The 16,268-nt window shown below is 36.2% G+C and overlaps 1 long non-coding RNA gene across 1 annotated transcript; it reads right to left on the bottom strand.

Moving 5' to 3' along the window:
- Positions 1–2,309: 2,309 nt before the first annotated feature.
- LOC146544396 (uncharacterized) lies at positions 2,310–15,790 on the bottom strand. Its single transcript, XR_014882766.1, has 4 exons — positions 14,278–15,790; positions 7,216–7,344; positions 5,393–5,430; positions 2,310–2,774 (listed from the first exon to the last, which is right to left on the bottom strand). It is a non-coding gene; the product is annotated as an uncharacterized LOC146544396 (long non-coding RNA).
- Positions 15,791–16,268: the final 478 nt, after the last annotated feature.

The following is a 16,268-nucleotide window of genomic DNA, read 5'->3' as shown; positions in this document are numbered from 1 at the left end:
GGGACTATGTGTGCAAGAATGTGACTTTAGATTATTTATTTCTTAAAGAAATCATTACTTTGAAATCAAGCCAAGTCAAAACCTGTATCTCAAAATGGTATTAAGCTTTATATGCAAGTCTTACTTCATTTTCTTGATTTCAATTTTTCTGTTTCCTTCTCATTTACTTCACTCTAAGTGTCATCAAAAGCAACAAAATAAAGCAGCTGAATGAAGGATATGTTCAAGAGAAATCTATTTACTCTCATTGGCAGAGATAATGTAAGTGGAGTAATTATTAGGCATTTTATTCTTACATTTCTAATCCCAGCAACATTAGAATTACCCAAAGCTTAAAAAAAATTATTTTTTTAACTGAAAAGTAGTTGTGAACAACTTTGTTTTTAACCTTTATTTTGCTATCTTGTCATAAAGGAGTAGAATTAAAAAGTCATTTGAAAATGTTGCTGATAAAACCAAATTATATCTCTTTCAGGAATCTTGTCAGTGCTTTTACAAGTTGTTAACCTCCTACTGCATATTTTCAATTTGATATACAATTATTATTTACAAGCAGTATGAATTCATTAGTTTTATGAAACTGGTAGTTATTATGCATGAGTTGCTTCTTGTCCAACAGGATTGAAATAAAAATGAGATGCTGAATCTCTGAAGACTACCCTAAAAGGAACATTTACAAGTAAACAGAGTAACTAAATAGTTGGTAAATTGGCACCATTATACACTGAATCATGTCTTGCCTAATTTGAAGAAAGTCTTAGCAGAACTTGGAGGAAAGGATGACTCTGCTCTTTAATCACCAGAGTCACTCTAGAAGAGCTGTAGGCAATGTCTTCTCAGAATAGGTACAGGCTGCAGACTCAGACATCAGAAATCCTTTTCAAATTTCTTATATGGCTTCTAACATAATTATTTTTAGCAAAGCAAAATGTTTCTTCAGCTTTGAAATTTTCTAATGGGTGTTTTTTTTGTTTTTTTTTTTTTTTCTTGAAGAAAGGGAAAAGAGAGAGACCAGCATTTAAAGAATGTAAAGCTTGTACAAATACAGAAATCATGTTCACAAAACATGACAGATCAAACAAGGCAGACGCTAAAAGGGTGAAAAACAGAATATGACAAGTTTCTTACGAAGAATGCTCAAGCTAATAGGAATATTTGTAAAAAAAAATATATGGAAATAAATCAGCAAGAGAATTTGTGGTAGTACACAATGGCACAGGTGTAAAGGATTTCATGTGGCCATGGCAGAAAAGCTTAGCAAATTCCTGCATATTTGGGCAGGGCAGCAAGTGCATAGGAGCTGATAAATGAGTTTATCCTGAGACTGGCAATTGAACAGGATGAAAACCAACCGAAGGAATATTATACTGTGCTATCCTGATTATATAAAATGCTATTCTAGGGATGGTGTTGCTAATCTTACTGCTTGTGTGTAACTGAAGCTTTAGTTGTATTTAGCAGTATTAAGACACAGTGGTGGCATACCAACTCATAAAAGCAGAAGGTGTGCTGGTTCATTATCATGCACCAGCTGGCCTGTCTCTACAGCAGTCACCACCTTCCAGGCCACCAGCCACATAATGCAGCAATGCAAGGAAAGCCACGTCCCAGTGTACTATCCTCTGGTGGTCTGGGAGAAGGTCCACACTCTTAATGCTGGAGCATGAAACACTTAGCAGTGCAAAACAGGCTCCACACACACAACTTCTTTGCCTCAGGTTCTAGTAGGCTCTTCTCTGCCCTCCCATCAGCAGTCAGATCTGCCATCAGGTGTCCTCCAAAGCCTTAAAATATCCTCAGCCAAACATTTACCACAGACTTTGCTTATCAGATTGAAATCCAGTCTAAGCATCTTGTGAGCTACTCATCAAGGTAGTTCCTTTTTCATCTCACAGTGATTTTATATAGCCATTATATAAATATAGCCCAACAAACCATATCCATCTGTTGTTATTTTCAACCAATCACCATTAAAGGTCAACAGTTAATTTCCTCTGCTGTTGTAGCAAAATGTTACTGTTCCTTTCAATTCTAGTACTATCATAATAAAGCTGTATTTTACACAGTTATCCCTTTCAGACTTCAGGCATCAAGGTTTGGATAAGTAGGCTCCTCCACACATATCTTAGTACTGTGGACAGTCCTGGTCGCTGCATTTCTGGAAAAATGTAATGGAGTTAGAAAGGTACAGAGAAGAGATAATTGCTGTACAGGGAGAGGTGAAAAAGACTAGGATTCTTCCAGATGGAGAGAAAAATAACAGGTTATGTTTGAGGGTCTGCAAAATCACAAGACTGAATGAATGCAGAAAACAAATTTTTATTCAACAAATCCAAAACAGAACAAGCCAGCACTCAGTGAATCCATTCAATAGTCAAAATAGTTAAAAGAAATATGGCAAGAAGCAGACTTCTTAAATTCATTGCCTCGGGAGGCAGAAGTTCAAAAGCAGGATGAAAAAAATGTAGCAGGTCTATAACCAGGTACTATAGCAAAGAAAAAAAATTGCACACTTTAAGATCCCAAATATGATAACTACAGATTTATACTTTCTTCAAGATCAAGAACTTCTGAGTTTGCACAAGTTCTTATCGTTCTTATTCTCTTCTTTTATATAGGATTTTTATAGGGTTTTCAAAATCTGGCTGAGGATAGCCACACGTAGCTTGGTCTGGCCTTGTAGCTGAGGTTGCTTAAAGTAGGAAATTGGATTTGAGAGCTCGTGAGGTCACCTTCAGTCTGGAATATCCTATGAGCTTATGACTGTAGTAAGCCTAAGAAATCAAGAGAAATAGTATTGGTAGCATTATAGTTATTGATAGCATTCAGTAATTTCTTCAACAGAAAGAACACAGCATAGGAAAAAGAACAGCTATTTTGAAAGGCAGAGAATGACAGTTCTGCAGTGATGTTTAACAAATATTTAAGTGAAACGTATTTTGCACAAGCTTCTACTCCATGCACTTCTACTATTACAGCTAAAAGGGGTAGAGGAATGTGTGTAGCTTTATCCAACAGGAATTTCAAGTGCCTGCCTAGGGGGCAGATCAGCCCAGCCCACAGAAAAGTTTTGTTCTTCATTTGCAAGGAAAGCAGTTGAGATTTCTTGCTTAACAATAGTTCCATTATTAAAAAATGAGAAACTCGCTTGTACGTGGATTCAAAGGGAATACAAACTGAGAAGTAAGTTTGCCTTTGAAATAAAACTCTCTTTTGCAACTTGTTTAAGCAGGATTCATGAAGGGCTATTGTGTCCCAGTAAAGGGATAAAATAATTATACTTTCCCTCACACTTATCTTGATGTTGAAAGGGAGAGTTAGAACAGCATTTTTTATTTTGTTTATTTGTCATGAATATTGCCAAGTAAAATATAGAATCCCTATACATTATTTAACTTATGATCAATCAGTGTTTCTCATTAAAATTGACATGGAAAATCATATGGAGACTGTTAAGCTAAAATTTAATTACAATACAGATGTAACCAACATTGCAAAGGGCACTATAATAACTTCTCAAGTCAGTTATTACAAGTTTTATTGAAAAATCTGTAAGGAAGACAGGTTAATTTTGTCTATCTTAGAACTGAAATCTAGTCAAAAGACATAAATCTCAGGGAAAAAATAATATCTTATGGAGGCTATGAAATGAACACTAATTTTATGTTTTAAAAGATATTGGATAATTTATTTTCAGACACACGTTAAGTTTGACCCACGATATCAAAGGTGGATGTCAGTGATATGGCAGTAGAGGTTGAACCTTCCCACAAGTCTTCTGTTATGTTCTGTTGCTGTGTGACAGATGGCAGTCTGACAAAGTGAGTCTGACCTGGGAGTGCATATGGAGCAAAGATATGGAACTTATTTCTTCCACATAGAAAAAATGGCATCCACTGGCATTCATTCACGCTGGCTAAATGTTGATGGAGAGCCAAACATTGGCTATGAGCACGAGGTGGTGGGTGGTGCATTTCAGCAATGGAAATAACAACAGTGGATCACCTCCCCTGGTGCAGATTTTTACAAGTGTGACATGAAGGCTCCTGCTCATTGCTAATGAAAATGCGTAGCTAGTGGTGATAACTGCGTTGCAAAACAAGATTTTGTATCTGATAATTTGCTCTATCAAATAGTGTTATCGTGTGACTTGTATCAGTTGTAATTTCTATGGAAATAAATAGGAGGCTTTACTTTCAGAGCAACCTATGTAATTTACTGACATAGACATGAGGTTTGAAAGGCTGAGTAACCTGAAGCTGTTCAGCATGGGGAAAAGAAGACTGAGAGAGGATCTGGTAAATGTTTGTAAAACATCTAAAGGGAGGTGGGAGGCAAATGAATGATGCCAGGCTCTTCTTGGTGTTGTGCAGTGATAGGTCAAGGAGCAATGGCCTAAAACTTGAACATAGAAAGTTCCATATTAGCATGCAGAACAATTTCTTTATGGTAAGAGTCTAGTTTTTGTTTGAATAGGACTATCTGAGCTCACAACAGAAATTTGGAAAATTTCAAAGTTGTTCCAGAGAAATCCAAAGCTGACCCCTTTCTTTCCATGTCCATCTATGCATTGTCATACATGCATTTGACTTGCTCTTGTCACATTCAGTTTGGGAAATGGCATTCCACACCTACCTTTAAGTAAAATGACAGAAGCTGACATGCATATTATCAGCTTAAATGGTTTTACTAAACTTAATGGTTAAATCATCAGTCAACAGTCATATTGCTGACAAGGACTCAGCAGTACAATTCAATACGAGGAATGAAGGGGAAAAGATTCGATTTTCCCCTTCTCTGCCTTAGTCTTTAAGGAACACCAGATTTCATCCTATGTGGGCTATGCAACAGCCCACAATTTAGTACAGTCACTAGGAACTTTGTTTCCTACTTTCCGCTAAGCTCAAACACGAATCTAAGTCAAAGCAATAGTGAATGACAGAGCATGAACCTACAGATTGTATCAAATCTGAAATATATCAAATTGTCTCAGAATTTGAAAACTAGCTTCTGTCCTTGTCATACCAATATTTTGATCTAAAAGGCTCATGATTGAAACACTGACATTAACTATGTTATTTCCACTGGGAATGAGTCTCAAGCTGGTAGGGTCGTGAAAGCTGGTATATTTCCTTTAGTTTTAATGGAATTATGCCAGCTGGCATCAGCTAAAAATTTCATGCCTTAGATTCCACATCTTAGATTCCACACTTCATCTGACTTGATTCATAAACAAAGTAAAATCCCATGGGAAGAGGCTATGCCTCTCTACTGCACTGTCTTATTACCAACACTTACAGAAGGTTACATTTTAGAATTCATGACCTGTTTAATACTTCAGAATGAAACAAAGCTAAAAGAGAAGTGTAAAAAAATAGAATTGCTTTATTACCTGGTTTGTGTGAGTATTCATCATGCTCAGCAGCTTCGCTTCTCGGTCCAAAAGTATAGAAATAAACAGATGGGAAATAAAATTTTTGCAGCATCTTTAAAATACGTACTATTGTTACATTAAAAAAAGATGTATTTCCCAAGGTCACCTACATCATAAAAGATTAAAGAGGAATGAAGTAATTACACAAAAACACCTGTAACTAATCTTTTAAAGTACAGAAGCCTAAAATATGTAATTTGCTTTTACTTAATTTCAAATTTCTAGGTCCATTTTGAACTAAATACTTTGCTTAGACTGTAATAATTTGCTCTGATTTCTGCTGCTTAATGAGGTAGAGAAATCTAGGCTACATATATATATATTTTTTTTCTTTTTTTCCTCCCAGTTCTGAATATTCCTGAAGAATTCATTATTATGAAAGCCCTTAATATTTGAGACATCTCTTAAATCTGCACCTAAGATGGATTTAAATAGCACTGCGCTGAAACATCTAATTTTATGTTCTTTTTCCTCTTGATGAAATCTAGACATCCAAAATTGAATTTAAGTAGTATAACATTAAATCAGAGTGTCAAAAATATAAAAATCAAAGACTACAATTGGAAGGCAACCCCTAAAGTCAGTGGACAAGACACTGAAAAAGATATTCTGTAGCCAGAGGGAGGGACAACTTTCAGGCTCTGAGTACTCGAAGTAGAACCAATGCATAGGCTTGGAAGTCACCTTTCTTGTTAAAGGCCACATACTGCAAAAATCCAGGTCAGGACACAGAATTATGCTCACATTCCCTCCCACTCTCCTTTTACCTAAACCTTCTCTCCATCCTTCCAGACACACTTAGGAATTCAGGCTACAAAGCAGTAGTTATTTATGTCCACTTCCTAAGTTAATGACATACAGAGCTGGTATAATCAAATATGCAGCTGACATGGAACTATTAATGTAGGATTCCCCAGTGTCCAGTCTTCAAGCTGTAAAATACCCCTCATTGAACAAAACATGACCCAGCATCTGATCATAGAATAGGCCCTTTAATATAGGAGATGAAAAGCCTCTAAAATGAAAATATGCCACAGTCCGCAGTGATTAAGGATACTGCTTATTTCTACATATCCTACAGCAAAATGGAAACAAGATCATATAGTACATTACAGAAGACTAAAACAGTACAACACAAGGCAAAATTCCTTCTTGATCCTAAATGTGGCCGTAAATTTAATCCAGGGCAAAAGGATGGTTATACTAACTGGCTACAGACACTAAAGAGTTTTACAGTGTGATAGAGATGACATGCCATCCCTGGTGTCTGTTCTTGCCTTATCCCCAGTGTAAGTCCACTCTTTCAAAAGAGAGCAGTAAGTGCACCCTTACTGCAGCATTCATTCCAGCACTTCTTCACAAAGCGAATCACATACTAAAGGAGGAGATATTCTTTCCAGCTGCCATAGAAACCTTTAAAGACAACAGTTATTGAATGCAACACAGATATGGAGCAAGAAAGCAATCAAGAAGCACGATCATATCTCCTTTCAATTACTAGTTGGTACTAAAACACAGGATCTGGAGAAGGTTACTTTCTGCCTACTGAGCTACTTGACAGGAAAGGAAAGGAATGAAAAAACATCAATTGCTTGATGTGCCATTTCAGTCAAGAACTGACCATATATCCATCTAAAATGTCATCTCCTCCAAAATAATGTGTGCAGAGCTCATTGCTACAAGAACAGGCAGAAAAGGGAGCTCAAGTCTCTAAGGAAGATTCAGAGTCATGATCAAAGGGATAGAAAAATGCACATCAATACTGGAATTATTTTACTTACAAAGGTGATGGGTAAAGAGGGTTCTTTTCATCATGTGTACCAGTCACAATAAAAACATATGCAGTGATAGCCTGGAAGTGCTTGGGAACTTCTGATCTCCATTTTTACCATCAAAAGTCAGTTTAAGACCTAGAGGCATAACAAGAAAAAAAAAACTGTAAACTATTTTAGATTAATCAAGAAAATACTAGACTAGAAAGACCAATAGTCTAAACCAATTTGGCGTTTCCTAAGACATAAAGGAAATAAGAATTATCCAGAAAATAAGAGTGACTTTACACAAGCATTTTTAGTCAGAAATAAATCATAAAATAATGGAAGGGCCTAGTTTGGAAGGGACCTCAAGTTCCAATCCTCCTGTCACAGGCAGAGTGGCCATCTGCTAAATCATGTATTAGATCAGATTGCCCAGGTCTCCATCCAACCTGGCATTAAACACCTCCAGGGACAGCACATCCACAGCCTCTCTAGGCAACCTCTTCCAGCACCTCACCACTCTCTCAGTAAAAAAAATCTTCCTCTTGACATATAATCTAAATCTCCCTTTAGTTTAAACCATTGCCCCTTGTCCTATCACTATTTACCCATGTAAAAAGTTGATTTCTCCCTTTTAATACTGGAAGGCCATAATGAGGCTTCCCCACAGACTTCTCTTTCCCATGCTAAACAAGTCCAGTTCCTTCATCCTATCTTCATAGAAGAGATGCTCTCACCCTCAGATCACCTTTGTGGCCCACCTCGGGACCCTCTGCAAAAGCTCCACATCTTTCCTGTATTGGGGGCCCCAGACTTGGACACAGTGCTCCTGCTGGGACATCGCAAGGGCAGAGTAGAGGGAGACTATCACCTTTCTTGCACTGCTGGCCACCTCTCTTTTGAAGGAGCCCAGGATACTGTTGTCCTTCCAGGCTGCAAGCACACACTGCTGGCTCAATGTTCAGTTTTCCATCAACCAGGACATGTAAGTCCTTCTCAGCAAGGCTACTCTCACTGAGGTCTTCTCCCAGTTTGATACGTATCTGGGATTACCTTGACCCAAGTGCAAAACCTTTCACTCTACTTTGCTGAATTTCATTAGGTTCACAAGGGTCCACCTTTTGAGTTTATCAAGGTCCCTTGATGGCATCCCTTCCTTGTGATTCATCCACTGTACTGCTCATCTTAGTGTCATCAGCAAACTTACTGAAGCTGCACTCAATCCCATCATCTATGTCACTGATAAAAACATTAAAGAGTACCAATTCCAAGACGTACCCCTGGGGGACACATCTTGTTACCAGGCTCTACCTGGTACTAGAGCCATTGACTACTACCTTTGGGTGCAACCTTCCAACCAATTCCTTGTCCACCAAATAGTCCACCCTTCAAATCTATTTCTCTCCAATTTAGAGATAAGGATGTAGTGGGGAACCATGTCAAAGGCCTTTCAGAAGTCTATGGAGATGAAATAAGTTGCCTTCCCTTTGTCCACCAACACAATCATTCTGTCATAAAAGACTATCTGATGGGTCAAGCACAACCTTCCTTTGGTGAATCACAGAATCACAGAATGGCCAGGGTTGGAAGGGACCTCAAGGATCACGAATCTCCAACCCCCTGCCATACGCAGGACCACCAACCTCCACATTTCATAGCAGCCCAGGCTGCCCAGGGCCCCATCCAACCTGGCCTTGAACACCTCCAGGGATGGACGGGGCATCCACAGCCTCTCTGGACAGCTGTTCCAGAACCTCAATACTCTCTCTGTAAAGAACTTCCCCCTGATATCCAACCTAAATCTTCCTTCCCTCAACTTAAAGCCATTTCCCCTTGTCCTGCTGTTATCTACACTTTCAGAGTTTACTCCCCCCTGTTTGTAGGCTCCCTGTAGGTACTGAAAGGCTGCAATGGGGTCACCCTTCAACCTTCTTCTCTCCAGGCTGAACCCTACTACTTAAAGATCCAAGTAATCTGTGATTTTATGTGATTTTCTTCTTCTCCTTTCAGTTATATCCTTTTTATTTCATTTGAGATCATTTTCCTATCACATGCTTTATCTTCACTTTACCTCTATTTGATACAAACTTTATCCCAAGCCAGCTTGTTGCATGGTTAGGTAAATTACAATGCATGGTGCATACTTTATTGCACATACTCATCTATACATTGCAGGTATTGGGCATTTCATTGTTTTAATGGCTGTGTAGCTATTGAATGAAAAAACAAAGAGGTGTCTATGAATAGGGAAAGAAAACATTTATGGTTTCACTTCTAAAAGTAATATCCTAATAAATATGAGGAATAGAAGAATAAAAAGTCATGAATTCCATAGTCATTTGTTGATATAACAGTATGTCTGTGATAAACAAAGCTAAACAGACTGTTGAAAACAGTATATTTTCTTTTATATTTTGCAATTAGGCAATTTTATACGCTGATTCATTCTAATAAAATGTAAATATAAAATCTTATTTTTCCATTTCCTATAACATTTCTAGAGTATTTCTCATATGTCCAATCTAAACCTTTATCATTAAACAGTTCTTCATCAATATGTCTGATTTCCCATATGAATTTTATTTCACTTGGATGTGCATATTTTGCGTATGTATTTCAAAATTGGTTTTGCTATTAAAAACATAAAATAAAACAATCACAATTGCACCAAATTTCCTAGCATTTTCCAAATCTATTTGTATTATTCTTCAGTCACTTCAAAGCATATAGTAGCATTATTTCCTTCGGCTACGAGAAATTTCAGAAACCATTCTAAGCCTGTCTGCAAGGAACTGCAAAATCAAATGGACTGTAGCACAAGGCACTATGTGGTCACCAAATATCCCAATTACAGTACATTCTTCCTGAATTACAATGCATTTCTTAAATGAGAGGAGCAAATGCTCGCAGATAGTGAGATGGCATGCAATCAAAATTTTTCTTACATTTAAATTTAAGCAGATACACCTTTGACTTTATATCATGCTGCATATCTGACTGTTCAGTACCATGGCCTGAGAGGCTGTGTTTCTTGATGGAATATTATAAACCTTTGATTTTATAAACATAAATACATAACACTTAATGGCCTCTTTTCAATTTTTCATGGGTCTTGATTTCTTTTGTTTTGTTGTTTTTAATGGAAGCAAAAGAGTCTCGCAGTCCTGTTAAGTAATTTGAAATAGAGGCATTTTCTCAATTTTATTTTCTCTGGTTTACAAATTAAAAAAATGCTAATAACATTTACAGAGTGCATTAATGTATTATTAAACATTAAAATATTACAAGAGACATTTTAAAGGGCTTAATTTTGAAAATTTTATGCATAATTTGCGCTACTCTTTAAAAAATAAAATATGGGAAATCATATTCAGATAGGTTTATTAAGTGCTTTTCTACAAATGCAGTAAGATCCTTGCACTGCACTCTCTGAATTTGTCTGGAACACCACCATGCATAATCTCTGGATAAGCATGTGATCTTCAAAGTGATCTTCAGAATTAATTTGGTCACACTGACAGATGAGAGTTACAGAGTGGTGAAATGATGAGAGCATCTGCTGTCTCAAAGAAGCTGTAAATGAGTTCATATTGGATTGCCAAAAAATTCTTGATCTTATCTTAATCTGTGACAAAATTTTCAATTACAGTGAGGAGACCAAATATCCTTAATTGGACATACACACTACATAGAGTGGAATAGTATAAGGCTTATATAAACATAGATTACTCTAAATTTTGTTTAAACTCTGTTGAAAATTACTTCAAAGATCTCTTGCTACAGACCACTACCTTCATTTCCCAAGGCACGTTTTTCAGAGGTCACCTTTTTTCTGGGTGTGGTTAAATAGTATTTCTGTAAATAACATTTAATATTAATTACAATATAATAATATTTCTGTTAAGTAGTATTTCTGCTGCTGAGTTGCACCACCCGGTGCAAGGCCCCAACATCACATTCAAAGAGGACAGTTTTCCACTGATGAAGTGGCCAAGGGTTTCTCAACATCTGCAGAGAGAAAGGAGCATTTCTGCCACCCCAGAAGGCTCAAAGGACTTCTGAATTTTGCAAAAGCTTCTGATCACCACTGCCACATAGGCAGAGAAGGGCTACAGTACTGACAGAGAAATAAGTACTACAGGAGGGAAGATCGAGGCTTTCAGCCTACCAAATATGAAGTCCAAGGTTGGATATGATTGCCCTCTACAGACATATCAAGGAGTAAAGCATCAAAAACAGAGCGATGCTATTTCATATTAAGGGCAATGTGGCAGAAGAACAAATGAGCATAAATTGGGCATGAAGAACTGAAATTGTTCTGGAAATTCAAAGTATCTTGTTACAGTTCACCACTCTGAAATACTGGGAAGCCCAAATGTCAAACTGCTTTTAAGGTAGCCCTATTGATAGTATAGGTAAAGCTAAGTTGATAAAAGACATTACACGGTGCAATTTCTTGCAATAATAATAATAAAAATCTGCACCTAACTAACCAAGATGTAAGTAGAATTATCTGATATTTCCTTCTTTGCCTCACAAACCAAATTATCAAAGTTGACAGTTCAGGCATCTTTAAGGTTAAGTTGATCATCCAGTACTCACACCTGTGGTACAAGTCATTTATCAGTATTCCTATTCCCATGTGCAGCATCTCCATCTTATCTAGCAGCACAAGAGGGATTCATATTAGAATTCTGCTCTTTGTAACTGCCAAGTAATAAAAGAAATTACCTGTACATTACTCTATGATTATAAAAGCCTATGAGGGTTAAAAAAAATCTGAAAAAGTAGCACTAGATCACTCATCACATCATAAGTAAGTGATTTTTATTTTCCTCGCTGAGATTTCTTGTGAGAATAAAATGCAGGCTTTCACCATCTTTGATTGAAATGCAGTACAGATTTGTAGTCTTGAGAAATTAGATTTAAAATAGTGTTTGTTATAGAAAGTTTGTTTGATGTTTGTTTTTGTATGTGTATCACTCCAAGCCTTGTTTTCTAATGTTATCTATGACAGAATTTTCCTTTCTTCAACTTTTAGTGTATTTAATGTATTTTTTGCCTGAATAAACTTTTCAACTGAGTATGCAGTAATTGCAATTTGTCTTATTTTTATATGCTTAATATACAGTAATAGTACAAGTAATACACTCTAGTATATATTTTTTTATATGAATGTTTAATCTCTTTCTGAAAACTACTTTGATTCATTAGGAATTAAGTAAATAAATTTCACAGAAATGCAGGAGTTCTAGAGACAGTACTCTAAAGATGAAAAAGATTTTATTGGAATTATTCAGGGTTTTTTTCCATTGAGTATGCCATAACAAAATACAATTAACTACAATAGTTCAAACAGCATTCTTTGAAATGTACCATTTTTCTCAAAATCCCTAGGACATTTCTGCAAAGGTCACTGCAAAGCAGCATATTAAAATAATTATTGTTCAATGATTGCAGTTTGGTTCCATTGCAATTTGATTGCACTTTCTAATAAGCCTTCACTTCATCATAATGCTAAGTTTATCCACCATTTTAGATGCATGACATATTTTGATTGTAGTGTACTGCCAATATTTAAAGGACTACATAGATTTGATTGTCAGTCATTTCCCATTTTGGTCAGCTGACCATATTAAAAAAAATAAAAATGGAGGCAGCTTGTTTGGGGAATCAATAGGCAGAGAAAACTAGTTAAATGGAAAAGAAATTGTAGTAATATGCACAATTTAGTCCAGAAGAGAAATATGGTTGAAGTTGGCGATGAAATAAAAGCACAGACGTATATCAAGCATTGCTAGAGGTAATTAGTTTATTGATTGAGCTAATCACACCCAAAGGAAAATGAACTAAATGGGTCATTAAACTATACTGGACAAAGAATACTGCACTGTGCTCAGTGGCTCAGTACTACCTTACTGGTGTTCAGCCAGGAGTGAAACTTTGCTTTTGACACCTGTAAAACTGCCAGTTTAAAAATCACAGCATACACCCAGAATGATCTGAAGAGATGAAAGCAAACAAATGTATGACCAAATAGGGAAAGGAATTTCTTCTACAGGGGAAGCAATGGAAATTTTTGTTCAATAGCAGACGAGTCTACAGATGGACAGATCCAAAGAAATAACATCACTGACATAAGTTATGCAAACTTAAAGACAATCAGACAGGTTTATAGCAGTAGATCTTTCCAAAATTTTCTTACTATATGGGAAAAAAGCTTATGGAAAAAAAAAAGTAAAATCTGTGGACGAAACCTAGAAAGAGAGAAGTTTGTACAACATATTAAAAGCTTTAAAAACTGAGATTCATTATATTTGTAACACAGTTTGAATAACCTTTTTGAAATTCATAGTGTAGCTCTGAAACTAGCACTGACAATGAGACAAACTTGCTGACAAACTGGAGCACTGAAAGCAGTAGGTGTCACTTTTTTTAATTGTCTAGGTAGCACAATGTAAAAAGAAAAGCTTTGTTTTTTTCCAGTGAGTTTGAAATATTGTCCTTGCATAATACATATATGTAAGGTGGCATTCTTTTATTAGAACATCACGTGTGCCACTTGAATCCATTCATTCAAAAGAATTACTGATTTTACAGTAGACTTTTGATGTACCACCCAATTTGATCTTTTGCTTTCCTCGGTTTGGGGGAGAATATGGGTTGAATTAATATACCTGCTATAAAACACTTGTTCTCAAAGCTGTTGCTCCTTTAAGTACATGAAAAGGGAAGATTTTAGATTTTAAGCTAGCGGCAATATTGCCATTGACTTGAGCAAGGACCAAGAAAGCTCTACCATTGACAACACTCTTTCAAGAGGAGAAAAATACCAAAAATCCATAAAACACTGACAGAATGTATGACGATAATAAGCTTCACCATTTCATCTGGATTCATTTTCCACTAATTAGTATCTCCAACCAATCTTTATGTAGTAGACAATGGAGCTCGTTCTCATCATCTCAGTATCCTATTTTGGACCCTTGGCATTAAAATTGCAAACTCACAAATGTGTTAAATCCCCTCTGTTGTCTAGTGATGCAGGCTTTCACACTGAAAAAGCTAAGTATCATTAATACTTACCAACAGGAGTTACAAAATAGATTTCACTGTTCAAGAGCGTGTTGAGAACTGCATCAAACCACCTGTAAGAGTCAGATGTACTATCTCAGAAGACATTCTGGAGGGACTGCTTTGAAAAAAAAAAAAAAAAATTAAAAAAGATAAAAAAGAAAAAGACGAGCAATGGCAAGAACAGTAAGGATTATAGAAATTCAAATTATACACCTGCAAACTAATACATTCAAATCATAGAATCCGATGAAAAGGAGGATTTTATAAGCATCTGGGAATAATATAGCAAAAATTCATCTCTGCAGATACAAGCCTGTGTATTTCTCTTGGTAATAACTTTTACTACTATTGGTAAAGCCTGAGAGTCAGAAAAAAATATCTTTTTTTTTCTAGACTGAAAAATAAGAGTAGTCAGCTGATAACTAAAATAGAAATAAAAGGAAAGTTATTTTGCATTGCCTGAGAATCCTGTTTCCTAATTAGCCTATTGAGATATTTTGGAATGAAAAGTCTTTTCAATCTCGTGTAATTAACAAAGTCAAAGGGATACTTTCCATCAGCAGTCCAGAATGCATGTCTGAATATTTCTCCCCCTTTTTCATCTGAAAGCTAATGAAGCAAATGCTCCAGCTTTTGCTTCAGGAATCTTTATTTATTTACTTACTTATTTTTGTATTAACAACCAGTATAGGACTAGGAGAAAAAAATTCTAAGTAGTAGCAGTTGTTTTCCTGCCTTGAGACGGAAGAGGACATAGGCCCAGTACTCCTCTGACTTCACCAGTGTCACATCTCTTTCAGTTGAGGATTATGCTGCAAGTTTCTCTCTTTGCCCAAGCATTCTCTCTCCTATTGATCTCCTCCATCCTCCTACACAAAAATGCTGGTCAAATTACTGAAAGAACTATAAATGAAGGAGGAAAAAAAAGATCTAAAAAAATAAAAATAAATTTTAAAAAAAAAAAAAAGATATCTAAAAGATCTGTTCCCTCCCTTTGAAGTTTTGGAAAATTTTATAATGTTTCTATTTTGCATTAGCTAGAAATCACTTTCCCCATTTTATCTACCCCATGAAAGTGATGTTATATAGTCATATAAACATATCACTTCACAAGGATCTCAAAAGACTCCCAAGCTGAATGTATACTATACAAAAATCTTTGCAGACACCCATGAATTACAAGGTTAGCTGTAGGGTGAACCACAGGGGCTACAGTGATTTAATACAGTGGTTTATAACAGAAGTTTAAGATTGCATCCCTTTGAAACCGCAAGTGAATTTCGTTAAGGACAAAGTAATTACCCAAACTGGAATTTGAGTAGAGTGCTAACAACTCTATTCTTGCAGAACAATGCTGACATTCTTTTGATTATGTCACTGAAAGTAACCTCTCTAACTTGGAGTCCTTTACTGCTGAGCCATAGATTCAGAATCTGCTCAAATTATAATGTTTAAAAAAATATATATATATAATAACACAAAACCGCTATCATTTTATTTTCTTTCTGGTCTTACTAGGAAGAAACCAATGTTTTTGATCACATTTATTTGTTCAGAAAACCAGCTTGTTCGATGACTACAGCTCAAAGTGGATTTCCCAGTGGTTAAGACGTTTTTAGATGCATTTCAGCAGTGGAGCCTAGTCCTCTGTGATGACACTAACATTATTTTCTTTGTCTTCAGAACAATCCCAGGAGCAAACATTCTCTGTACAGCGGAAAATATATGGCTTTTGTGCCTGTACTGTCTTTTGGGGCTGCCACACTGTGCGCAGAAAATCTAGGATCAGATGAAGAGCTGGGAGTCACAGTCTTCACAGCCACCATCAAATTAGTACTCTGATAGACGTGCCCAATATAACAAAGTAGAGAACAGGACAATTAGCTACTTGATAGCTCAGTTGGAAAAAATGTATGAGCACTGCGAACTCTCTGTGCTCTTTATAAATTTCCATATTTTTGATGTGCAAGGAATTAGTTATGATTTTGCTACGCACACTG

Source organism: Meleagris gallopavo, chromosome 4, assembly GCF_905368555.1.
Source record: "Meleagris gallopavo chromosome 4, MGAL_WU_HG_1.1, whole genome shotgun sequence".
Classification (NCBI taxonomy): domain Eukaryota; kingdom Metazoa; phylum Chordata; class Aves; order Galliformes; family Phasianidae; genus Meleagris; species Meleagris gallopavo.
The sequence above is the reverse complement of the archived record's forward strand: the minus strand, read 5'-3'. Positions and strand labels throughout refer to the sequence as shown.